This window comes from Mytilus galloprovincialis, unplaced genomic scaffold, assembly GCF_965363235.1.
Source record: "Mytilus galloprovincialis unplaced genomic scaffold, xbMytGall1.hap1.1 HAP1_SCAFFOLD_91, whole genome shotgun sequence".
Classification (NCBI taxonomy): Eukaryota; Metazoa; Mollusca; class Bivalvia; order Mytilida; family Mytilidae; genus Mytilus; species Mytilus galloprovincialis.
Window position 1 is genome coordinate 59,286 of NW_027468028.1, and position 25,340 is coordinate 84,625.

The following is a 25,340-nucleotide window of genomic DNA, read 5'->3' on the forward strand; positions in this document are numbered from 1 at the left end:
AACTCTTGATACTACACAATATAAAAAAGACAAATAAGCTACATTTGCTACACAATGATGCAAGACAGGGAGTTAATTAATGTCTTTCATTAATTTTTTACCTCCAGATCTGAACAATATACCAACAGAACAGTTACAATAAGCAAAAACACAGAAATGTGGAATGAGGTGTTTAGGGAACATCAGAATCTATCCCCTCACTGTAAAGGCAACCTTGAATGGGACTTGTCAAAGGAAAAAAAGTGGGGATCAGCTTGGAGAGAGTGTGCAAAATGTACACAATGCGCATACAAATCGAAAATGTTTAACTTGTACGAAGAGGTTGCCAGTGTAAAAAGGGGACGACGCGCAGCAAAAATAAATCTTGGATTACAAGTTGGTCTACACCATACTCCAATTAGTACAGCAAGTTACCGTAAAATCTGTATGGCGTCAAATATTCCTCCTCCATCTGTATCTGGTATGCAACACACTGCTAATGCAATATCTGAAAAGATAGAAGAAGAAAACATGAGAGATTTACAACGACAAAGGGAGAAAATTAAAAGGATAAAAAAGATACGGGGGGAAAATTCTGATGTTGTTAACATTCAATCTGACTGTGTATACAATAATGCTATTTATTCTGGAATTGGGAAGACCCCCTTTCAACCAGCAACCCAGTGTGTGTATACAGTTGCTGAAAATGAAACTTATAAACATAGCATTATAAATACATTACCAAAGTCTAAACTTTGTTCCAAGAGAAAGCATACAGTTAGTACAAATGTAGGCGAACATGCTGGTCCGTGCACGGCAAATATCAACATGCAAGACAGTATAGGAAATGAAGAGCGGTGGGCAAGAGAGTGTTTTGAGGAGCTAAAAGAGGATGGATTAGAAATAAATGAAGTTACAACTGACCCAGACAGCAGTGCGTACAGGGCGGCAGAGTGTTTATATCAGGAGGGACTAACATCAACAACACCCATCCATTTTCTTGACACTAGACATGTAGCATCTAACCATAGAAAATTTGTAAATAATTTATCCACAGTTTGTGACATCATGCCAGCTCGGTTAAAGGTGCAAAGAACCAGACTACAAAGTTTGTTTGCTTCTGACATGGCAGCCCGCTGTCAGGCAGAGTTCGTACAGGCTAATATTAGATATCACAAATCCCCTGACGTAATGAAATCCAAACTTTCATATGTTTCAGATGCCATAGTGGGCTGTTACTGTGGAGATCACACAGATTGTTCCCTGTATTCATTTGTTTGTTCTAAATCTAGAAAATCTCAATCATGGATTGACAAAAGTGCATATTTAAAGAGACATAATTTTGAAATTGAGCTAAATGAAAACAGTGAAAATATTCTGCGCCAATGTGTCAATTACCGTCTGGGTCCAGGCATGCTTGCTAAAACAGCTAAAAGTGCAAATACACAAAAAGTTGAAGCCCTAAATCGATCCATACGTAGCACTGTACCAGTTAATGTTACCTATGCTAGAAACTTTACCGGCCGGGTACATACGGCATGTCACAAAGTCAATCATGGTACAGGCAATTCTATCGTCATCTTGTGTGAGGCTGCTGGTAGTCCAATACAACCAGGTACAAAAGTGGCAAAATCTCTAAAAAAATTAGAGGACCATAGTGATCAAATGAGAAATTGTAAATACTCAGAAAACAGTATCAATCACAGAAATGCAAGAAAGCATGCTCTGTATGATATACATGCACGGCATCAGGAGGAAAAAGATTATACGAAAAATAAACTTTTACCGGTCACTAAAAACAGTCCTATGTACCCAAAAGACCACTCATATGGCAGACTCCGCAAGTCTACCAGGCTTTCAAATAAATAATATTCACCTTAATCTATAATAAACAATGTGGATAGTGATCCTTTGTACATAAATTTCTCATTCTACACCCCATTCTATCCATATTGAGAGAGTGTGGCTCAAGAATTAAATGTTCCGGCTTAAAACAAATGGGGTTATGGCATATGTGCGAGACATCTAACCGCTCCCCTTGTGAATTTTTATTTGGCATTTCATCCCTCATAATATGATGTGCATGCATGTAGGAGAGCCTGTGAACCCTTTCTATTTTTTTCTTTCCATCAGGCCACACAACTGACTTCTTCCCATAGACCCCATGCTCTCTACCACCAGTCCACTCAGTACACCCATGCCGACCGCAATTAAAAATAGACTTTTGCATTAAAGATAGTGCTATTTGATTCCAAAAAGCTTCCATTGCATTAATATTTACAGGGAAAGAACTTTGGGGTTCTCAGGTGTCCTTGAAAAAGTACAGTGACAGGGTGCAAATTCTCCCTATAGGGGTAAATTCAGTAAAAAATCTCCCATTAACTTCAATGTAAACCTACATGTTCAATTAATTCATAACTTTTTTACCTTTACAAATCAGGAGCTTTCATATTTCATTCATTAAAGTACAAATATAGCCCCATTTTTTGCAACCATAAAAACATAGGGTCATGCGGCATTTTCGGGCCTTCCACATGGCTTTGTTTACAAACACTGTAGTTTCGCACTTAATTCCTACAATGACTCCATCACTTTTCAATCCTGTTTTAAAAAAAAATAAATGCATTCAGCATTATTTAATTATTTTTTTAACCTCAGAATTGATCCATCTAATAAAAAAAATATTATTGAAAACTTTATCTACCAATCATTGCAGCACAGGTCTTCAATTCTATACTGAAAGCTCTCCCCTAAATGGGCGGTCCCTGATGACGTATATTTATTTACTGAATTTACCCCTATAAGAGACAATTCTTCTTCAAATCATACTTTTTTTATATTAATTATGTAATTTAGCCTATTCTAAAGTTCCAGATTCAATACAAGATCTGTAGTGGCTAAATTGTCAAAGTTTAAGGAAAATTTGTACTATAGCCCATATTGCGGCCAATGTATATTTTGTACAAAAAGTTGTAAATTGAATGTTGTATAAAAAATGATGTAAAATATATTCTTTAATAAATATGAACTGTTTTTTGTGTTTGTTTGAACAAATAGTACCAGTTAATCTTAGAAACATCTGTCATATTATATTCTGAGATTAATATCTCCATATATGGAAGTTTTAATGAGTATACCTTGAAAATACCACAAAAAGTTGTTTCCAAGTCTTTTAAATGAGTGTCATACAAAAAAAAATCAACATTAATATTTCCCTACACTAAATCTGTGTTTTTATATCTTGTATAGATCATTTAAAGTGCACACAGATAAGCTATAGGGTCATTCTCTATCAAAGATGAGAATGTCTTATCATACTGGTAGAGTCAGAGAAAAAACAGACTTTTCTTCAACTGTCAACCATAAAAATTATATCTTTGCAATAAAATTTATCCTGTTTCTGCACTTTCCTTCTTCTTACTTTTGTTAAATGAAATCAGAGAGTGACAAATATTGTTATAAGAATAATTATTTCATAAAAATTTTAATTAAAAAATGGGACGTTATGCTGTACACTTAAAAAAACACAGATTTAAGAAGGGAAATATTCCACATAACAGAGGACTTAAATTGAAAAATTCTAAAATACCTGTATTCCCTGTGATTAAATTTGAAAGACTATCCAAGGATGACTTTGATCTTGTGACAAAATCTGTTAGTATCAAACACTATGCTGAAATTCCTATGCACCCAACATCAGGGCGGCTTCTGCGTCCAAAACAGGCATCCAAGACTGAAGTACAAAAATGTGCAGAAAATGAAAATAAGACTGGGTAAGATCATATATTGCATTACATTTGATAAAGCAACTATTTACAGTATTTACTAGAAAATTTCAAACATCACATTAGAGAAACAAATATTTTATCAACAGTTTATAGATGCAGGGTATGTAATACTGAAAAGTTATACAGAAATTTTTTGAATTGAAGAAACGCATTGAATGATGAAATAAATATATTATTTCTACGTACCAAATAATTATTCGCATGTAAAAATACTTGAAAAGTGCTTATTTACAACATTATCTGCATCAAAGCCTTAATAACTCTGCTCTGAAAAATACTGGCTCAAAGGGAGATAATTCTAATTTAACTCTTGATACTACACAATATAAAAAAGACAAATAAGCTACATTTGCTACACAATGATGCAAGACAGGGAGTTAATTAATGTCTTTCATTAATTTTTTACCTCCAGATCTGAACAATATACCAACAGAACAGTTACAATAAGCAAAAACACAGAAATGTGGAATGAGGTGTTTAGGGAACATCAGAATCTATCCCCTCACTGTAAAGGCAACCTTGAATGGGACTTGTCAAAGGAAAAAAAGTGGGGATCAGCTTGGAGAGAGTGTGCAAAATGTACACAATGCGCATACAAATCGAAAATGTTTAACTTGTACGAAGAGGTTGCCAGTGTAAAAAGGGGACGACGCGCAGCAAAAATAAATCTTGGATTACAAGTTGGTCTACACCATACTCCAATTAGTACAGCAAGTTACCGTAAAATCTGTATGGCGTCAAATATTCCTCCTCCATCTGTATCTGGTATGCAACACACTGCTAATGCAATATCTGAAAAGATAGAAGAAGAAAACATGAGAGATTTACAACGACAAAGGGAGAAAATTAAAAGGATAAAAAAGATACGGGGGGAAAATTCTGATGTTGTTAACATTCAATCTGACTGTGTATACAATAATGCTATTTATTCTGGAATTGGGAAGACCCCCTTTCAACCAGCAACCCAGTGTGTGTATACAGTTGCTGAAAATGAAACTTATAAACATAGCATTATAAATACATTACCAAAGTCTAAACTTTGTTCCAAGAGAAAGCATACAGTTAGTACAAATGTAGGCGAACATGCTGGTCCGTGCACGGCAAATATCAACATGCAAGACAGTATAGGAAATGAAGAGCGGTGGGCAAGAGAGTGTTTTGAGGAGCTAAAAGAGGATGGATTAGAAATAAATGAAGTTACAACTGACCCAGACAGCAGTGCGTACAGGGCGGCAGAGTGTTTATATCAGGAGGGACTAACATCAACAACACCCATCCATTTTCTTGACACTAGACATGTAGCATCTAACCATAGAAAATTTGTAAATAATTTATCCACAGTTTGTGACATCATGCCAGCTCGGTTAAAGGTGCAAAGAACCAGACTACAAAGTTTGTTTGCTTCTGACATGGCAGCCCGCTGTCAGGCAGAGTTCGTACAGGCTAATATTAGATATCACAAATCCCCTGACGTAATGAAATCCAAACTTTCATATGTTTCAGATGCCATAGTGGGCTGTTACTGTGGAGATCACACAGATTGTTCCCTGTATTCATTTGTTTGTTCTAAATCTAGAAAATCTCAATCATGGATTGACAAAAGTGCATATTTAAAGAGACATAATTTTGAAATTGAGCTAAATGAAAACAGTGAAAATATTCTGCGCCAATGTGTCAATTACCGTCTGGGTCCAGGCATGCTTGCTAAAACAGCTAAAAGTGCAAATACACAAAAAGTTGAAGCCCTAAATCGATCCATACGTAGCACTGTACCAGTTAATGTTACCTATGCTAGAAACTTTACCGGCCGGGTACATACGGCATGTCACAAAGTCAATCATGGTACAGGCAATTCTATCGTCATCTTGTGTGAGGCTGCTGGTAGTCCAATACAACCAGGTACAAAAGTGGCAAAATCTCTAAAAAAATTAGAGGACCATAGTGATCAAATGAGAAATTGTAAATACTCAGAAAACAGTATCAATCACAGAAATGCAAGAAAGCATGCTCTGTATGATATACATGCACGGCATCAGGAGGAAAAAGATTATACGAAAAATAAACTTTTACCGGTCACTAAAAACAGTCCTATGTACCCAAAAGACCACTCATATGGCAGACTCCGCAAGTCTACCAGGCTTTCAAATAAATAATATTCACCTTAATCTATAATAAACAATGTGGATAGTGATCCTTTGTACATAAATTTCTCATTCTACACCCCATTCTATCCATATTGAGAGAGTGTGGCTCAAGAATTAAATGTTCCGGCTTAAAACAAATGGGGTTATGGCATATGTGCGAGACATCTAACCGCTCCCCTTGTGAATTTTTATTTGGCATTTCATCCCTCATAATATGATGTGCATGCATGTAGGAGAGCCTGTGAACCCTTTCTATTTTTTTCTTTCCATCAGGCCACACAACTGACTTCTTCCCATAGACCCCATGCTCTCTACCACCAGTCCACTCAGTACACCCATGCCGACCGCAATTAAAAATAGACTTTTGCATTAAAGATAGTGCTATTTGATTCCAAAAAGCTTCCATTGCATTAATATTTACAGGGAAAGAACTTTGGGGTTCTCAGGTGTCCTTGAAAAAGTACAGTGACAGGGTGCAAATTCTCCCTATAGGGGTAAATTCAGTAAAAAATCTCCCATTAACTTCAATGTAAACCTACATGTTCAATTAAATTCATAACTTTTTTACCTTTACAAATCAGGAGCTTTCATATTTCATTCATTAAAGTACAAATATAGCCCCATTTTTTGCAACCATAAAAACATAGGGTCATGCGGCATTTTCGGGCCTTCCACATGGCTTTGTTTACAAACACTGTAGTTTCGCACTTAATTCCTACAATGACTCCATCACTTTTCAATCCTGTTTTAAAAAAAAATAAATGCATTCAGCATTATTTAATTATTTTTTTAACCTCAGAATTGATCCATCTAATAAAAAAAATATTATTGAAAACTTTATCTACCAATCATTGCAGCACAGGTCTTCAATTCTATACTGAAAGCTCTCCCCTAAATGGGCGGTCCCTGGTGACGTATATTTATTTACTGAATTTACCCCTATAAGAGACAATTCTTCTTCAAATCATACTTTTTTTATATTAATTATGTAATTTAGCCTATTCTAAAGTTCCAGATTCAATACAAGATCTGTAGTGGCTAAATTGTCAAAGTTTAAGGAAAATTTGTACTATAGCCCATATTGCGGCCAATGTATATTTTGTACAAAAAGTTGTAAATTGAATGTTGTATAAAAAATGATGTAAAATATATTCTTTAATAAATATGAACTGTTTTTTGTGTTTGTTTGAACAAATAGTACCAGTTAATCTTAGAAACATCTGTCATATTATATTCTGAGATTAATATCTCCATATATGGAAGTTTTAATGAGTATACCTTGAAAATACCACAAAAAGTTGTTTCCAAGTCTTTTAAATGAGTGTCATACAAAAAAAAATCAACATTAATATTTCCCTACACTAAATCTGTGTTTTTATATCTTGTATAGATCATTTAAAGTGCACACAGATAAGCTATAGGGTCATTCTCTATCAAAGATGAGAATGTCTTATCATACTGGTAGAGTCAGAGAAAAAACAGACTTTTCTTCAACTGTCAACCATAAAAATTATATCTTTGCAATAAAATTTATCCTGTTTCTGCACTTTCCTTCTTCTTACTTTTGTTAAATGAAATCAGAGAGTGACAAATATTGTTATAAGAATAATTATTTCATAAAAATTTTAATTAAAAAATGGGACGTTATGCTGTACACTTAAAAAAACACAGATTTAAGAAGGGAAATATTCCACATAACAGAGGACTTAAATTGAAAAATTCTAAAATACCTGTATTCCCTGTGATTAAATTTGAAAGACTATCCAAGGATGACTTTGATCTTGTGACAAAATCTGTTAGTATCAAACACTATGCTGAAATTCCTATGCACCCAACATCAGGGCGGCTTCTGCGTCCAAAACAGGCATCCAAGACTGAAGTACAAAAATGTGCAGAAAATGAAAATAAGACTGGGTAAGATCATATATTGCATTACATTTGATAAAGCAACTATTTACAGTATTTACTAGAAAATTTCAAACATCACATTAGAGAAACAAATATTTTATCAACAGTTTATAGATGCAGGGTATGTAATACTGAAAAGTTATACAGAAATTTTTTGAATTGAAGAAACGCATTGAATGATGAAATAAATATATTATTTCTACGTACCAAATAATTATTCGCATGTAAAAATACTTGAAAAGTGCTTATTTACAACATTATCTGCATCAAAGCCTTAATAACTCTGCTCTGAAAAATACTGGCTCAAAGGGAGATAATTCTAATTTAACTCTTGATACTACACAATATAAAAAAGACAAATAAGCTACATTTGCTACACAATGATGCAAGACAGGGAGTTAATTAATGTCTTTCATTAATTTTTTACCTCCAGATCTGAACAATATACCAACAGAACAGTTACAATAAGCAAAAACACAGAAATGTGGAATGAGGTGTTTAGGGAACATCAGAATCTATCCCCTCACTGTAAAGGCAACCTTGAATGGGACTTGTCAAAGGAAAAAAAGTGGGGATCAGCTTGGAGAGAGTGTGCAAAATGTACACAATGCGCATACAAATCGAAAATGTTTAACTTGTACGAAGAGGTTGCCAGTGTAAAAAGGGGACGACGCGCAGCAAAAATAAATCTTGGATTACAAGTTGGTCTACACCATACTCCAATTAGTACAGCAAGTTACCGTAAAATCTGTATGGCGTCAAATATTCCTCCTCCATCTGTATCTGGTATGCAACACACTGCTAATGCAATATCTGAAAAGATAGAAGAAGAAAACATGAGAGATTTACAACGACAAAGGGAGAAAATTAAAAGGATAAAAAAGATACGGGGGGAAAATTCTGATGTTGTTAACATTCAATCTGACTGTGTATACAATAATGCTATTTATTCTGGAATTGGGAAGACCCCCTTTCAACCAGCAACCCAGTGTGTGTATACAGTTGCTGAAAATGAAACTTATAAACATAGCATTATAAATACATTACCAAAGTCTAAACTTTGTTCCAAGAGAAAGCATACAGTTAGTACAAATGTAGGCGAACATGCTGGTCCGTGCACGGCAAATATCAACATGCAAGACAGTATAGGAAATGAAGAGCGGTGGGCAAGAGAGTGTTTTGAGGAGCTAAAAGAGGATGGATTAGAAATAAATGAAGTTACAACTGACCCAGACAGCAGTGCGTACAGGGCGGCAGAGTGTTTATATCAGGAGGGACTAACATCAACAACACCCATCCATTTTCTTGACACTAGACATGTAGCATCTAACCATAGAAAATTTGTAAATAATTTATCCACAGTTTGTGACATCATGCCAGCTCGGTTAAAGGTGCAAAGAACCAGACTACAAAGTTTGTTTGCTTCTGACATGGCAGCCCGCTGTCAGGCAGAGTTCGTACAGGCTAATATTAGATATCACAAATCCCCTGACGTAATGAAATCCAAACTTTCATATGTTTCAGATGCCATAGTGGGCTGTTACTGTGGAGATCACACAGATTGTTCCCTGTATTCATTTGTTTGTTCTAAATCTAGAAAATCTCAATCATGGATTGACAAAAGTGCATATTTAAAGAGACATAATTTTGAAATTGAGCTAAATGAAAACAGTGAAAATATTCTGCGCCAATGTGTCAATTACCGTCTGGGTCCAGGCATGCTTGCTAAAACAGCTAAAAGTGCAAATACACAAAAAGTTGAAGCCCTAAATCGATCCATACGTAGCACTGTACCAGTTAATGTTACCTATGCTAGAAACTTTACCGGCCGGGTACATACGGCATGTCACAAAGTCAATCATGGTACAGGCAATTCTATCGTCATCTTGTGTGAGGCTGCTGGTAGTCCAATACAACCAGGTACAAAAGTGGCAAAATCTCTAAAAAAATTAGAGGACCATAGTGATCAAATGAGAAATTGTAAATACTCAGAAAACAGTATCAATCACAGAAATGCAAGAAAGCATGCTCTGTATGATATACATGCACGGCATCAGGAGGAAAAAGATTATACGAAAAATAAACTTTTACCGGTCACTAAAAACAGTCCTATGTACCCAAAAGACCACTCATATGGCAGACTCCGCAAGTCTACCAGGCTTTCAAATAAATAATATTCACCTTAATCTATAATAAACAATGTGGATAGTGATCCTTTGTACATAAATTTCTCATTCTACACCCCATTCTATCCATATTGAGAGAGTGTGGCTCAAGAATTAAATGTTCCGGCTTAAAACAAATGGGGTTATGGCATATGTGCGAGACATCTAACCGCTCCCCTTGTGAATTTTTATTTGGCATTTCATCCCTCATAATATGATGTGCATGCATGTAGGAGAGCCTGTGAACCCTTTCTATTTTTTTCTTTCCATCAGGCCACACAACTGACTTCTTCCCATAGACCCCATGCTCTCTACCACCAGTCCACTCAGTACACCCATGCCGACCGCAATTAAAAATAGACTTTTGCATTAAAGATAGTGCTATTTGATTCCAAAAAGCTTCCATTGCATTAATATTTACAGGGAAAGAACTTTGGGGTTCTCAGGTGTCCTTGAAAAAGTACAGTGACAGGGTGCAAATTCTCCCTATAGGGGTAAATTCAGTAAAAAATCTCCCATTAACTTCAATGTAAACCTACATGTTCAATTAAATTCATAACTTTTTTACCTTTACAAATCAGGAGCTTTCATATTTCATTCATTAAAGTACAAATATAGCCCCATTTTTTGCAACCATAAAAACATAGGGTCATGCGGCATTTTCGGGCCTTCCACATGGCTTTGTTTACAAACACTGTAGTTTCGCACTTAATTCCTACAATGACTCCATCACTTTTCAATCCTGTTTTAAAAAAAAATAAATGCATTCAGCATTATTTAATTATTTTTTTAACCTCAGAATTGATCCATCTAATAAAAAAAATATTATTGAAAACTTTATCTACCAATCATTGCAGCACAGGTCTTCAATTCTATACTGAAAGCTCTCCCCTAAATGGGCGGTCCCTGATGACGTATATTTATTTACTGAATTTACCCCTATAAGAGACAATTCTTCTTCAAATCATACTTTTTTTATATTAATTATGTAATTTAGCCTATTCTAAAGTTCCAGATTCAATACAAGATCTGTAGTGGCTAAATTGTCAAAGTTTAAGGAAAATTTGTACTATAGCCCATATTGCGGCCAATGTATATTTTGTACAAAAAGTTGTAAATTGAATGTTGTATAAAAAATGATGTAAAATATATTCTTTAATAAATATGAACTGTTTTTTGTGTTTGTTTGAACAAATAGTACCAGTTAATCTTAGAAACATCTGTCATATTATATTCTGAGATTAATATCTCCATATATGGAAGTTTTAATGAGTATACCTTGAAAATACCACAAAAAGTTGTTTCCAAGTCTTTTAAATGAGTGTCATACAAAAAAAAATCAACATTAATATTTCCCTACACTAAATCTGTGTTTTTATATCTTGTATAGATCATTTAAAGTGCACACAGATAAGCTATAGGGTCATTCTCTATCAAAGATGAGAATGTCTTATCATACTGGTAGAGTCAGAGAAAAAACAGACTTTTCTTCAACTGTCAACCATAAAAATTATATCTTTGCAATAAAATTTATCCTGTTTCTGCACTTTCCTTCTTCTTACTTTTGTTAAATGAAATCAGAGAGTGACAAATATTGTTATAAGAATAATTATTTCATAAAAATTTTAATTAAAAAATGGGACGTTATGCTGTACACTTAAAAAAACACAGATTTAAGAAGGGAAATATTCCACATAACAGAGGACTTAAATTGAAAAATTCTAAAATACCTGTATTCCCTGTGATTAAATTTGAAAGACTATCCAAGGATGACTTTGATCTTGTGACAAAATCTGTTAGTATCAAACACTATGCTGAAATTCCTATGCACCCAACATCAGGGCGGCTTCTGCGTCCAAAACAGGCATCCAAGACTGAAGTACAAAAATGTGCAGAAAATGAAAATAAGACTGGGTAAGATCATATATTGCATTACATTTGATAAAGCAACTATTTACAGTATTTACTAGAAAATTTCAAACATCACATTAGAGAAACAAATATTTTATCAACAGTTTATAGATGCAGGGTATGTAATACTGAAAAGTTATACAGAAATTTTTTGAATTGAAGAAACGCATTGAATGATGAAATAAATATATTATTTCTACGTACCAAATAATTATTCGCATGTAAAAATACTTGAAAAGTGCTTATTTACAACATTATCTGCATCAAAGCCTTAATAACTCTGCTCTGAAAAATACTGGCTCAAAGGGAGATAATTCTAATTTAACTCTTGATACTACACAATATAAAAAAGACAAATAAGCTACATTTGCTACACAATGATGCAAGACAGGGAGTTAATTAATGTCTTTCATTAATTTTTTACCTCCAGATCTGAACAATATACCAACAGAACAGTTACAATAAGCAAAAACACAGAAATGTGGAATGAGGTGTTTAGGGAACATCAGAATCTATCCCCTCACTGTAAAGGCAACCTTGAATGGGACTTGTCAAAGGAAAAAAAGTGGGGATCAGCTTGGAGAGAGTGTGCAAAATGTACACAATGCGCATACAAATCGAAAATGTTTAACTTGTACGAAGAGGTTGCCAGTGTAAAAAGGGGACGACGCGCAGCAAAAATAAATCTTGGATTACAAGTTGGTCTACACCATACTCCAATTAGTACAGCAAGTTACCGTAAAATCTGTATGGCGTCAAATATTCCTCCTCCATCTGTATCTGGTATGCAACACACTGCTAATGCAATATCTGAAAAGATAGAAGAAGAAAACATGAGAGATTTACAACGACAAAGGGAGAAAATTAAAAGGATAAAAAAGATACGGGGGGAAAATTCTGATGTTGTTAACATTCAATCTGACTGTGTATACAATAATGCTATTTATTCTGGAATTGGGAAGACCCCCTTTCAACCAGCAACCCAGTGTGTGTATACAGTTGCTGAAAATGAAACTTATAAACATAGCATTATAAATACATTACCAAAGTCTAAACTTTGTTCCAAGAGAAAGCATACAGTTAGTACAAATGTAGGCGAACATGCTGGTCCGTGCACGGCAAATATCAACATGCAAGACAGTATAGGAAATGAAGAGCGGTGGGCAAGAGAGTGTTTTGAGGAGCTAAAAGAGGATGGATTAGAAATAAATGAAGTTACAACTGACCCAGACAGCAGTGCGTACAGGGCGGCAGAGTGTTTATATCAGGAGGGACTAACATCAACAACACCCATCCATTTTCTTGACACTAGACATGTAGCATCTAACCATAGAAAATTTGTAAATAATTTATCCACAGTTTGTGACATCATGCCAGCTCGGTTAAAGGTGCAAAGAACCAGACTACAAAGTTTGTTTGCTTCTGACATGGCAGCCCGCTGTCAGGCAGAGTTCGTACAGGCTAATATTAGATATCACAAATCCCCTGACGTAATGAAATCCAAACTTTCATATGTTTCAGATGCCATAGTGGGCTGTTACTGTGGAGATCACACAGATTGTTCCCTGTATTCATTTGTTTGTTCTAAATCTAGAAAATCTCAATCATGGATTGACAAAAGTGCATATTTAAAGAGACATAATTTTGAAATTGAGCTAAATGAAAACAGTGAAAATATTCTGCGCCAATGTGTCAATTACCGTCTGGGTCCAGGCATGCTTGCTAAAACAGCTAAAAGTGCAAATACACAAAAAGTTGAAGCCCTAAATCGATCCATACGTAGCACTGTACCAGTTAATGTTACCTATGCTAGAAACTTTACCGGCCGGGTACATACGGCATGTCACAAAGTCAATCATGGTACAGGCAATTCTATCGTCATCTTGTGTGAGGCTGCTGGTAGTCCAATACAACCAGGTACAAAAGTGGCAAAATCTCTAAAAAAATTAGAGGACCATAGTGATCAAATGAGAAATTGTAAATACTCAGAAAACAGTATCAATCACAGAAATGCAAGAAAGCATGCTCTGTATGATATACATGCACGGCATCAGGAGGAAAAAGATTATACGAAAAATAAACTTTTACCGGTCACTAAAAACAGTCCTATGTACCCAAAAGACCACTCATATGGCAGACTCCGCAAGTCTACCAGGCTTTCAAATAAATAATATTCACCTTAATCTATAATAAACAATGTGGATAGTGATCCTTTGTACATAAATTTCTCATTCTACACCCCATTCTATCCATATTGAGAGAGTGTGGCTCAAGAATTAAATGTTCCGGCTTAAAACAAATGGGGTTATGGCATATGTGCGAGACATCTAACCGCTCCCCTTGTGAATTTTTATTTGGCATTTCATCCCTCATAATATGATGTGCATGCATGTAGGAGAGCCTGTGAACCCTTTCTATTTTTTTCTTTCCATCAGGCCACACAACTGACTTCTTCCCATAGACCCCATGCTCTCTACCACCAGTCCACTCAGTACACCCATGCCGACCGCAATTAAAAATAGACTTTTGCATTAAAGATAGTGCTATTTGATTCCAAAAAGCTTCCATTGCATTAATATTTACAGGGAAAGAACTTTGGGGTTCTCAGGTGTCCTTGAAAAAGTACAGTGACAGGGTGCAAATTCTCCCTATAGGGGTAAATTCAGTAAAAAATCTCCCATTAACTTCAATGTAAACCTACATGTTCAATTAAATTCATAACTTTTTTACCTTTACAAATCAGGAGCTTTCATATTTCATTCATTAAAGTACAAATATAGCCCCATTTTTTGCAACCATAAAAACATAGGGTCATGCGGCATTTTCGGGCCTTCCACATGGCTTTGTTTACAAACACTGTAGTTTCGCACTTAATTCCTACAATGACTCCATCACTTTTCAATCCTGTTTTAAAAAAAAATAAATGCATTCAGCATTATTTAATTATTTTTTTAACCTCAGAATTGATCCATCTAATAAAAAAAATATTATTGAAAACTTTATCTACCAATCATTGCAGCACAGGTCTTCAATTCTATACTGAAAGCTCTCCCCTAAATGGGCGGTCCCTGATGACGTATATTTATTTACTGAATTTACCCCTATAAGAGACAATTCTTCTTCAAATCATACTTTTTTTATATTAATTATGTAATTTAGCCTATTCTAAAGTTCCAGATTCAATACAAGATCTGTAGTGGCTAAATTGTCAAAGTTTAAGGAAAATTTGTACTATAGCCCATATTGCGGCCAATGTATATTTTGTACAAAAAGTTGTAAATTGAATGTTGTATAAAAAATGATGTAAAATATATTCTTTAATAAATATGAACTGTTTTTTGTGTTTGTTTGAACAAATAGTACCAGTTAATCTTAGAAACATCTGTCATATTATATTCTGAGATTAATATCTCCATATATGGAAGTTTTAATGAGTATACCTTGAAAATACCACAAAAAGTTGTTTCCAAGTCTTTTAAATGAGTGTCATACAAAAAAAAATCAACATTAATATTTCCCTACACTAAATCTGTGTTTTTATATCTTGTATAGATCATTTAAAGTGCACACAGATAAGCTATAGGGTCATTCTCTATCAAAGATGAGAATGTCTTATCATACTGGTAGAGTCAGAGAAAAAACAGACTTTTCTTCAACTGTCAACCATAAAAATTATATCTTTGCAATAAAATTTATCCTGTTTCTGCACTTTCCTTCTTCTTACTTTTGTTAAATGAAATCAGAGAGTGACAAATATTGTTATAAGAATAATTATTTCATAAAAATTTTAATTAAAAAATGGGACGTTATGCTGTACACTTAAAAAAACACAGATTTAAGAAGGGAAATATTCCACATAACAGAGGACTTAAATTGAAAAATTCTAAAATACCTGTATTCCCTGTGATTAAATTTGAAAGACTATCCAAGGATGACTTTGATCTTGTGACAAAATCTGTTAGTATCAAACACTATGCTGAAATTCCTATGCACCCAACATCAGGGCGGCTTCTGCGTCCAAAACAGGCATCCAAGACTGAAGTACAAAAATGTGCAGAAAATGAAAATAAGACTGGGTAAGATCATATATTGCATTACATTTGATAAAGCAACTATTTACAGTATTTACTAGAAAATTTCAAACATCACATTAGAGAAACAAATATTTTATCAACAGTTTATAGATGCAGGGTATGTAATACTGAAAAGTTATACAGAAATTTTTTGAATTGAAGAAACGCATTGAATGATGAAATAAATATATTATTTCTACGTACCAAATAATTATTCGCATGTAAAAATACTTGAAAAGTGCTTATTTACAACATTATCTGCATCAAAGCCTTAATAACTCTGCTCTGAAAAATACTGGCTCAAAGGGAGATAATTCTAATTTAACTCTTGATACTACACAATATAAAAAAGACAAATAAGCTACATTTGCTACACAATGATGCAAGACAGGGAGTTAATTAATGTCTTTCATTAATTTTTTACCTCCAGATCTGAACAATATACCAACAGAACAGTTACAATAAGCAAAAACACAGAAATGTGGAATGAGGTGTTTAGGGAACATCAGAATCTATCCCCTCACTGTAAAGGCAACCTTGAATGGGACTTGTCAAAGGAAAAAAAGTGGGGATCAGCTTGGAGAGAGTGTGCAAAATGTACACAATGCGCATACAAATCGAAAATGTTTAACTTGTACGAAGAGGTTGCCAGTGTAAAAAGGGGACGACGCGCAGCAAAAATAAATCTTGGATTACAAGTTGGTCTACACCATACTCCAATTAGTACAGCAAGTTACCGTAAAATCTGTATGGCGTCAAATATTCCTCCTCCATCTGTATCTGGTATGCAACACACTGCTAATGCAATATCTGAAAAGATAGAAGAAGAAAACATGAGAGATTTACAACGACAAAGGGAGAAAATTAAAAGGATAAAAAAGATACGGGGGGAAAATTCTGATGTTGTTAACATTCAATCTGACTGTGTATACAATAATGCTATTTATTCTGGAATTGGGAAGACCCCCTTTCAACCAGCAACCCAGTGTGTGTATACAGTTGCTGAAAATGAAACTTATAAACATAGCATTATAAATACATTACCAAAGTCTAAACTTTGTTCCAAGAGAAAGCATACAGTTAGTACAAATGTAGGCGAACATGCTGGTCCGTGCACGGCAAATATCAACATGCAAGACAGTATAGGAAATGAAGAGCGGTGGGCAAGAGAGTGTTTTGAGGAGCTAAAAGAGGATGGATTAGAAATAAATGAAGTTACAACTGACCCAGACAGCAGTGCGTACAGGGCGGCAGAGTGTTTATATCAGGAGGGACTAACATCAACAACACCCATCCATTTTCTTGACACTAGACATGTAGCATCTAACCATAGAAAATTTGTAAATAATTTATCCACAGTTTGTGACATCATGCCAGCTCGGTTAAAGGTGCAAAGAACCAGACTACAAAGTTTGTTTGCTTCTGACATGGCAGCCCGCTGTCAGGCAGAGTTCGTACAGGCTAATATTAGATATCACAAATCCCCTGACGTAATGAAATCCAAACTTTCATATGTTTCAGATGCCATAGTGGGCTGTTACTGTGGAGATCACACAGATTGTTCCCTGTATTCATTTGTTTGTTCTAAATCTAGAAAATCTCAATCATGGATTGACAAAAGTGCATATTTAAAGAGACATAATTTTGAAATTGAGCTAAATGAAAACAGTGAAAATATTCTGCGCCAATGTGTCAATTACCGTCTGGGTCCAGGCATGCTTGCTAAAACAGCTAAAAGTGCAAATACACAAAAAGTTGAAGCCCTAAATCGATCCATACGTAGCACTGTACCAGTTAATGTTACCTATGCTAGAAACTTTACCGGCCGGGTACATACGGCATGTCACAAAGTCAATCATGGTACAGGCAATTCTATCGTCATCTTGTGTGAGGCTGCTGGTAGTCCAATACAACCAGGTACAAAAGTGGCAAAATCTCTAAAAAAATTAGAGGACCATAGTGATCAAATGAGAAATTGTAAATACTCAGAAAACAGTATCAATCACAGAAATGCAAGAAAGCATGCTCTGTATGATATACATGCACGGCATCAGGAGGAAAAAGATTATACGAAAAATAAACTTTTACCGGTCACTAAAAACAGTCCTATGTACCCAAAAGACCACTCATATGGCAGACTCCGCAAGTCTACCAGGCTTTCAAATAAATAATATTCACCTTAATCTATAATAAACAATGTGGATAGTGATCCTTTGTACATAAATTTCTCATTCTACACCCCATTCTATCCATATTGAGAGAGTGTGGCTCAAGAATTAAATGTTCCGGCTTAAAACAAATGGGGTTATGGCATATGTGCGAGACATCTAACCGCTCCCCTTGTGAATTTTTATTTGGCATTTCATCCCTCATAATATGATGTGCATGCATGTAGGAGAGCCTGTGAACCCTTTCTATTTTTTTCTTTCCATCAGGCCACACAACTGACTTCTTCCCATAGACCCCATGCTCTCTACCACCAGTCCACTCAGTACACCCATGCCGACCGCAATTAAAAATAGACTTTTGCATTAAAGATAGTGCTATTTGATTCCAAAAAGCTTCCATTGCATTAATATTTACAGGGAAAGAACTTTGGGGTTCTCAGGTGTCCTTGAAAAAGTACAGTGACAGGGTGCAAATTCTCCCTATAGGGGTAAATTCAGTAAAAAATCTCCCATTAACTTCAATGTAAACCTACATGTTCAATTAAATTCATAACTTTTTTACCTTTACAAATCAGGAGCTTTCATATTTCATTCATTAAAGTACAAATATAGCCCCATTTTTTGCAACCATAAAAACATAGGGTCATGCGGCATTTTCGGGCCTTCCACATGGCTTTGTTTACAAACACTGTAGTTTCGCACTTAATTCCTACAATGACTCCATCACTTTTCAATCCTGTTTTAAAAAAAAATAAATGCATTCAGCATTATTTAATTATTTTTTTAACCTCAGAATTGATCCATCTAATAAAAAAAATATTATTGAAAACTTTATCTACCAATCATTGCAGCACAGGTCTTCAATTCTATACTGAAAGCTCTCCCCTAAATGGGCGGTCCCTGATGACGTATATTTATTTACTGAATTTACCCCTATAAGAGACAATTCTTCTTCAAATCATACTTTTTTTATATTAATTATGTAATTTAGCCTATTCTAAAGTTCCAGATTCAATACAAGATCTGTAGTGGCTAAATTGTCAAAGTTTAAGGAAAATTTGTACTATAGCCCATATTGCGGCCAATGTATATTTTGTACAAAAAGTTGTAAATTGAATGTTGTATAAAAAATGATGTAAAATATATTCTTTAATAAATATGAACTGTTTTTTGTGTTTGTTTGAACAAATAGTACCAGTTAATCTTAGAAACATCTGTCATATTATATTCTGAGATTAATATCTCCATATATGGAAGTTTTAATGAGTATACCTTGAAAATACCACAAAAAGTTGTTTCCAAGTCTTTTAAATGAGTGTCATACAAAAAAAAATCAACATTAATATTTCCCTACACTAAATCTGTGTTTTTATATCTTGTATAGATCATTTAAAGTGCACACAGATAAGCTATAGGGTCATTCTCTATCAAAGATGAGAATGTCTTATCATACTGGTAGAGTCAGAGAAAAAACAGACTTTTCTTCAACTGTCAACCATAAAAATTATATCTTTGCAATAAAATTTATCCTGTTTCTGCACTTTCCTTCTTCTTACTTTTGTTAAATGAAATCAGAGAGTGACAAATATTGTTATAAGAATAATTATTTCATAAAAATTTTAATTAAAAAATGGGACGTTATGCTGTACACTTAAAAAAACACAGATTTAAGAAGGGAAATATTCCACATAACAGAGGACTTAAATTGAAAAATTCTAAAATACCTGTATTCCCTGTGATTAAATTTGAAAGACTATCCAAGGATGACTTTGATCTTGTGACAAAATCTGTTAGTATCAAACACTATGCTGAAATTCCTATGCACCCAACATCAGGGCGGCTTCTGCGTCCAAAACAGGCATCCAAGACTGAAGTACAAAAATGTGCAGAAAATGAAAATAAGACTGGGTAAGATCATATATTGCATTACATTTGATAAAGCAACTATTTACAGTATTTACTAGAAAATTTCAAACATCACATTAGAGAAACAAATATTTTATCAACAGTTTATAGATGCAGGGTATGTAATACTGAAAAGTTATACAGAAATTTTTTGAATTGAAGAAACGCATTGAATGATGAAATAAATATATTATTTCTACGTACCAAATAATTATTCGCATGTAAAAATACTTGAAAAGTGCTTATTTACAACATTATCTGCATCAAAGCCTTAATAACTCTGCTCTGAAAAATACTGGCTCAAAGGGAGATAATTCTAATTTAACTCTTGATACTACACAATATAAAAAAGACAAATAAGCTACATTTGCTACACAATGATGCAAGACAGGGAGTTAATTAATGTCTTTCATTAATTTTTTACCTCCAGATCTGAACAATATACCAACAGAACAGTTACAATAAGCAAAAACACAGAAATGTGGAATGAGGTGTTTAGGGAACATCAGAATCTATCCCCTCACTGTAAAGGCAACCTTGAATGGGACTTGTCAAAGGAAAAAAAGTGGGGATCAGCTTGGAGAGAGTGTGCAAAATGTACACAATGCGCATACAAATCGAAAATGTTTAACTTGTACGAAGAGGTTGCCAGTGTAAAAAGGGGACGACGCGCAGCAAAAATAAATCTTGGATTACAAGTTGGTCTACACCATACTCCAATTAGTACAGCAAGTTACCGTAAAATCTGTATGGCGTCAAATATTCCTCCTCCATCTGTATCTGGTATGCAACACACTGCTAATGCAATATCTGAAAAGATAGAAGAAGAAAACATGAGAGATTTACAACGACAAAGGGAGAAAATTAAAAGGATAAAAAAGATACGGGGGGAAAATTCTGATGTTGTTAACATTCAATCTGACTGTGTATACAATAATGCTATTTATTCTGGAATTGGGAAGACCCCCTTTCAACCAGCAACCCAGTGTGTGTATACAGTTGCTGAAAATGAAACTTATAAACATAGCATTATAAATACATTACCAAAGTCTAAACTTTGTTCCAAGAGAAAGCATACAGTTAGTACAAATGTAGGCGAACATGCTGGTCCGTGCACGGCAAATATCAACATGCAAGACAGTATAGGAAATGAAGAGCGGTGGGCAAGAGAGTGTTTTGAGGAGCTAAAAGAGGATGGATTAGAAATAAATGAAGTTACAACTGACCCAGACAGCAGTGCGTACAGGGCGGCAGAGTGTTTATATCAGGAGGGACTAACATCAACAACACCCATCCATTTTCTTGACACTAGACATGTAGCATCTAACCATAGAAAATTTGTAAATAATTTATCCACAGTTTGTGACATCATGCCAGCTCGGTTAAAGGTGCAAAGAACCAGACTACAAAGTTTGTTTGCTTCTGACATGGCAGCCCGCTGTCAGGCAGAGTTCGTACAGGCTAATATTAGATATCACAAATCCCCTGACGTAATGAAATCCAAACTTTCATATGTTTCAGATGCCATAGTGGGCTGTTACTGTGGAGATCACACAGATTGTTCCCTGTATTCATTTGTTTGTTCTAAATCTAGAAAATCTCAATCATGGATTGACAAAAGTGCATATTTAAAGAGACATAATTTTGAAATTGAGCTAAATGAAAACAGTGAAAATATTCTGCGCCAATGTGTCAATTACCGTCTGGGTCCAGGCATGCTTGCTAAAACAGCTAAAAGTGCAAATACACAAAAAGTTGAAGCCCTAAATCGATCCATACGTAGCACTGTACCAGTTAATGTTACCTATGCTAGAAACTTTACCGGCCGGGTACATACGGCATGTCACAAAGTCAATCATGGTACAGGCAATTCTATCGTCATCTTGTGTGAGGCTGCTGGTAGTCCAATACAACCAGGTACAAAAGTGGCAAAATCTCTAAAAAAATTAGAGGACCATAGTGATCAAATGAGAAATTGTAAATACTCAGAAAACAGTATCAATCACAGAAATGCAAGAAAGCATGCTCTGTATGATATACATGCACGGCATCAGGAGGAAAAAGATTATACGAAAAATAAACTTTTACCGGTCACTAAAAACAGTCCTATGTACCCAAAAGACCACTCATATGGCAGACTCCGCAAGTCTACCAGGCTTTCAAATAAATAATATTCACCTTAATCTATAATAAACAATGTGGATAGTGATCCTTTGTACATAAATTTCTCATTCTACACCCCATTCTATCCATATTGAGAGAGTGTGGCTCAAGAATTAAATGTTCCGGCTTAAAACAAATGGGGTTATGGCATATGTGCGAGACATCTAACCGCTCCCCTTGTGAATTTTTATTTGGCATTTCATCCCTCATAATATGATGTGCATGCATGTAGGAGAGCCTGTGAACCCTTTCTATTTTTTTCTTTCCATCAGGCCACACAACTGACTTCTTCCCATAGACCCCATGCTCTCTACCACCAGTCCACTCAGTACACCCATGCCGACCGCAATTAAAAATAGACTTTTGCATTAAAGATAGTGCTATTTGATTCCAAAAAGCTTCCATTGCATTAATATTTACAGGGAAAGAACTTTGGGGTTCTCAGGTGTCCTTGAAAAAGTACAGTGACAGGGTGCAAATTCTCCCTATAGGGGTAAATTCAGTAAAAAATCTCCCATTAACTTCAATGTAAACCTACATGTTCAATTAAATTCATAACTTTTTTACCTTTACAAATCAGGAGCTTTCATATTTCATTCATTAAAGTACAAATATAGCCCCATTTTTTGCAACCATAAAAACATAGGGTCATGCGGCATTTTCGGGCCTTCCACATGGCTTTGTTTACAAACACTGTAGTTTCGCACTTTATTCCTACAATGACTCCATCACTTTTCAATCCTGTTTTAAAAAAAAATAAATGCATTCAGCATTATTTAATTATTTTTTTAACCTCAGAATTGATCCATCTAATAAAAAAAATATTATTGAAAACTTTATCTACCAATCATTGCAGCACAGGTCTTCAATTCTATACTGAAAGCTCTCCCCTAAATGGGCGGTCCCTGATGACGTATATTTATTTACTGAATTTACCCCTATAAGAGACAATTCTTCTTCAAATCATACTTTTTTTATATTAATTATGTAATTTAGCCTATTCTAAAGTTCCAGATTCAATACAAGATCTGTAGTGGCTAAATTGTCAAAGTTTAAGGAAAATTTGTACTATAGCCCATATTGCGGCCAATGTATATTTTGTACAAAAAGTTGTAAATTGAATGTTGTATAAAAAATGATGTAAAATATATTCTTTAATAAATATGAACTGTTTTTTGTGTTTGTTTGAACAAATAGTACCAGTTAATCTTAGAAACATCTGTCATATTATATTCTGAGATTAATATCTCCATATATGGAAGTTTTAATGAGTATACCTTGAAAATACCACAAAAAGTTGTTTCCAAGTCTTTTAAATGAGTGTCATACAAAAAAAAATCAACATTAATATTTCCCTACACTAAATCTGTGTTTTTATATCTTGTATAGATCATTTAAAGTGCACACAGATAAGCTATAGGGTCATTCTCTATCAAAGATGAGAATGTCTTATCATACTGGTAGAGTCAGAGAAAAAACAGACTTTTCTTCAACTGTCAACCATAAAAATTATATCTTTGCAATAAAATTTATCCTGTTTCTGCACTTTCCTTCTTCTTACTTTTGTTAAATGAAATCAGAGAGTGACAAATATTGTTATAAGAATAATTATTTCATAAAAATTTTAATTAAAAAATGGGACGTTATGCTGTACACTTAAAAAAACACAGATTTAAGAAGGGAAATATTCCACATAACAGAGGACTTAAATTGAAAAATTCTAAAATACCTGTATTCCCTGTGATTAAATTTGAAAGACTATCCAAGGATGACTTTGATCTTGTGACAAAATCTGTTAGTATCAAACACTATGCTGAAATTCCTATGCACCCAACATCAGGGCGGCTTCTGCGTCCAAAACAGGCATCCAAGACTGAAGTACAAAAATGTGCAGAAAATGAAAATAAGACTGGGTAAGATCATATATTGCATTACATTTGATAAAGCAACTATTTACAGTATTTACTAGAAAATTTCAAACATCACATAGAGAAACAAATATTTTATCAACAGTTTATAGATGCAGGGTATGTAATACTGAAAAGTTATACAGAAATTTTTTGAATTGAAGAAACGCATTGAATGATGAAATAAATATATTATTTCTACGTACCAAATAATTATTCGCATGTAAAAATACTTGAAAAGTGCTTATTTACAACATTATCTGCATCAAAGCCTTAATAACTCTGCTCTGAAAAATACTGGCTCAAAGGGAGATAATTCTAATTTAACTCTTGATACTACACAATATAAAAAAGACAAATAAGCTACATTTGCTACACAATGATGCAAGACAGGGAGTTAATTAATGTCTTTCATTAATTTTTTACCTCCAGATCTGAACAATATACCAACAGAACAGTTACAATAAGCAAAAACACAGAAATGTGGAATGAGGTGTTTAGGGAACATCAGAATCTATCCCCTCACTGTAAAGGCAACCTTGAATGGGACTTGTCAAAGGAAAAAAAGTGGGGATCAGCTTGGAGAGAGTGTGCAAAATGTACACAATGCGCATACAAATCGAAAATGTTTAACTTGTACGAAGAGGTTGCCAGTGTAAAAAGGGGACGACGCGCAGCAAAATAAATCTTGGATTACAAGTTGGTCTACACCATACTCCAATTAGTACAGCAAGTTACCGTAAAATCTGTATGGCGTCAAATATTCCTCCTCCATCTGTATCTGGTATGCAACACACTGCTAATGCAATATCTGAAAAGATAGAAGAAGAAAACATGAGAGATTTACAACGACAAAGGGAGAAAATTAAAAGGATAAAAAAGATACGGGGGGAAAATTCTGATGTTGTTAACATTCAATCTGACTGTATACAATAATGCTATTTATTCTGGAATTGGGAAGACCCCCTTTCAACCAGCAACCCAGTGTGTGTATACAGTTGCTGAAAATGAAACTTATAAACATAGCATTATAAATACATTACCAAAGTCTAAACTTTGTTCCAAGAGAAAGCATACAGTTAGTACAAATGTAGGCGAACATGCTGGTCCGTGCACGGCAAATATCAACATGCAAGACAGTATAGGAAATGAAGAGCGGTGGCAAGAGAGTGTTTTGAGGAGCTAAAAGAGGATGGATTAGAAATAAATGAAGTTACAACTGACCCAGA

The 25,340-nt window shown here is 34.6% G+C and overlaps 1 long non-coding RNA gene across 9 annotated transcripts in view; it reads right to left on the reverse strand.

Annotated features, from left to right (window-relative positions):
- The window catches only part of LOC143060213 (uncharacterized), a 37,679-nt gene extending 12,742 nt beyond the window's left edge, over positions 1-24,937 (reverse strand). For 4 of the 9 annotated variants that reach the window (XR_012973941.1, XR_012973940.1, XR_012973939.1 and 1 more), the window contains exons 1-19: positions 24,850-24,937; positions 23,934-24,077; positions 21,846-21,978; positions 20,779-20,851; positions 19,861-20,004; positions 17,773-17,905; positions 16,706-16,778; positions 15,788-15,931; positions 13,700-13,832; positions 12,633-12,705; positions 11,715-11,858; positions 9,627-9,759; positions 8,560-8,632; positions 7,642-7,785; positions 5,554-5,686; positions 4,487-4,559; positions 3,569-3,712; positions 1,482-1,614; positions 415-487 (exon numbers count right to left, since the gene is read on the reverse strand). This is a non-coding gene — a long non-coding RNA (uncharacterized LOC143060213). The remainder of the gene's footprint in view (positions 1-414; positions 488-1,481; positions 1,615-3,568; positions 3,713-4,486; positions 4,560-5,553; positions 5,687-7,641; positions 7,786-8,559; positions 8,633-9,626; positions 9,760-11,714; positions 11,859-12,632; positions 12,706-13,699; positions 13,833-15,787; positions 15,932-16,705; positions 16,779-17,772; positions 17,906-19,860; positions 20,005-20,778; positions 20,852-21,845; positions 21,979-23,933; positions 24,078-24,849) is intronic. The other 5 variants (XR_012973946.1, XR_012973945.1, XR_012973944.1 and 2 more) reach the window with 5 other exon arrangements.
- Positions 24,938-25,340: the final 403 nt, after the last annotated feature.